This window comes from Mustelus asterias, unplaced genomic scaffold, assembly GCF_964213995.1.
Source record: "Mustelus asterias unplaced genomic scaffold, sMusAst1.hap1.1 HAP1_SCAFFOLD_1089, whole genome shotgun sequence".
In the NCBI taxonomy this organism is placed as follows: domain Eukaryota; kingdom Metazoa; phylum Chordata; class Chondrichthyes; order Carcharhiniformes; family Triakidae; genus Mustelus; species Mustelus asterias.
The window spans coordinates 113,237-116,201 of record NW_027591034.1 but is presented as its reverse complement, the minus strand read 5'-3'; positions in this window follow the sequence as shown (position 1 = coordinate 116,201).

The following is a 2,965-nucleotide window of genomic DNA, read 5'->3' as shown; positions in this document are numbered from 1 at the left end:
CAAACCGGTGGCCCTGGCACTCTGAGGCAACAGAGCTAACCACTGTGCCACCATGGCACCCACAATTCCATAAGACATGCATGATTCAAATTTATCACACTTTTTGCAAACTAAACCGATGGAAGAGGCTGTTACAACTACAGGCATATCTCAGTCATAACATCACGGGAAAGATCTTTGCTGGGGTCACACTTGAAATACATCATCTGCTTGCAGACCGGGTATATCTGATGTGCAGTTTGGTGATTGTATTGGAAGATTTACTCCAGCCAACAACTTCTCCATGTTCCATATATGTCCATATCTTTAACGTACTTCGGTCAATCTCGCTAAGACATGCAACACCGTCAGCAGGGCAAGGAATACAGGATTTTGGTGATAACTGGTTTTACACCAAAGCTCCTAATGTCCATTCATGACACAAAAACAATAACACACAATGACGAATGGTAGCTTAATGGGCAGCACTTGTGGCCGAACTAACTTTTCAAACATTGGCCTCCTCAATCATCAGAAAAGGTGACATATGTAAAGGAAGCCAATCTGAATTGGATGTGTTTATTGTGTGTCCATCATGTGGTGTAAATGGAACGATGCACGTGATCATTGTGGAATTAATTTGTATCAAACACGATGTATTTCACACAACACACACACACACCAAGATGCTCAATTTGGGTCCCGCACGGAGCACTCGATTCCAGAAATGATTTGGAAAGAGTCCAAACATAGATTTTAAAAAATAAATTAAAAAGGTGAATAGAGAGTGCCTGCCCTTGACATCGACACAGCGTCTGACCGTTTGTGGCATCAAGGAGCCCGAGCGAAACTGCAGTCAATGGGAATCAGGGGGAAAAGAGTCCACTGCCTGAATCATGCTGAGCACAAAGGAAGATGGTTGTTGATGGTCAATCGTGCCATCATGCCAATCATGCAGGATTTCTTCAGGTAGTGACCTCGCCCCAAGCTTCATCTTTCATCAAAGTTCAGAAGTGGGATTTTCACAGGTGATTGCACAAAGTTCCGCACTAGTTGCGACTCCTCAGTTACTGACACAGTCTGTGTCCATATGCAGTAAGACTTAGAAAACATTCAGTCTTTGGCGAATGAATGGCAAGGAACATTAATGCACCACAAGTGGCAGGCAATGACAGTCTCCAATGAGGGAGGTTCCAAACCACTCCCCATGACATTAAATGGCATTACCCATCGCTGAATTCGCCCACTATCAACATCCTGGGAATTATAATTCGTGAAAATCTGAACGGAGACAGACGTTTAAATCATGTGGCCACAGGAGCAGGTCAAACGCTCGGAGTTCTGCAGTGAACAACGCACCTCCTGAATTCCAAACTCCTATCCATCATCTACAAGGCAAAAGGCTGGAGTATGAACAGATATCACAGAACAGTAAAGCACAGGAACAGGCCCTTCGGCCCACCAAGTCTGTGCCGACACAGATGATTGAATATTCTCTACTTGCCTGACTTGTGCCACTCAAAAGCTCAATGCCATTCTAGACAAAGTAGCTGGATCGAAGGACACCCCACCAACCAGCTTCCCAAAGCTTGCCACCACATTCTCAAAGGAATTCATGGTTTGACAACAAAAGCTGACTTTCCCAGTGACATCAAAATCACATGAAAAAATTTTAAACATACCATATCTCTGCCTATATTCAGCTAGCCTCTGCGTCTGTCTATATTACAGTAGGCTGCGCCTGGATCACATTCCAGGAGGTCATGTCTAAGCTTTTTACTGCACTTGGCTCAATATCAGGTGTTCGTATATGAGACACAGGCCCTGCTTATATTATAATTTGTAAGTTATGGCTGTACTGAGCCATGCTTCTGCTGATCCGACAAGAGGCCGTGTCTCAATTCTTACTGCCTCAGAACATTTGCCACTGCATACTAAACTGGAGCAACTGCTTCATACATGACACATGGATCTGTCACAGTTTTTATGCTAATAGTTCATTAGATTTTGATAAACTCGATCCTGTTTGCGTTAATGCTGCACCAGTCCATGTATTTGTTTATTTCAGACTATATCACGTCTGAGCTATAATTGCATTTTGCAATACCTCCTAATTGCTGCATTGTCCGTATCTCAGTGTGTATCAGTCTCGGCCCTGTACCAGTAATTATTACAAATAAACTGGGCTCTGTCTCAGTTTACATCATTCTAGGTACTGTATCAGTAATCATTACTAAGACACTGGACTCTGTCTCAGTTTACATCTGTCACTGTCATGTATCTATTAGTAATTATTACTAATGCACTTGACTCCGTCTCACTCTAAAGAAATTTAGGTCCTGTATCATTAATTACTGGGCTCTGTCTCAGTTTATATGTATGAGCTCCTATGTCCAGTAAAACTGCACTAGACACTGTCTCAGTTTTATTTTCCTCGACATTGTCATATATCTTTGTAATGTTTGCTTCATGGGATGTGGGTGTCACTGAAAAGATCAGCATTTGGCCTTTGACCATCCCCACATGGCACTCGGAAAGAAACCTATTTCTATTTTGCTGGATCAGGACCCAGTTTATGTCAAATTAGAGTCTGTCTCTGTTAATACACTGCTGGATTAGAAATCAATTTATATTGCACTAGCCATACTCTCTGGTTAAGTAATATTTGATCCTGACCCTGTACATATATCATTAGACTGTGTTAGTGCAATGCCTGCACTTAACTTTGCCTCTATTTGAATGATGTCTGCATTTCTCCGTGGTTCTACGAGAAGAAGAGATATTATGTTGGATGAGAAACAGTGGTCTCTGGCAGGATTCGGAAACAGGCAGTATTGGATCGACAGTATTTGGTCGGTGCGGGCTTCCAGTGCCGAAGGGCCTGTTCCTCTGCAGTAATTTTCTTGTTCTGTGTTGACAGTGCATGCTATACAGGTCTTAGTAACCATTCTCAATGCAGTCAGCAGAAGTAGATTTCAGATAACAC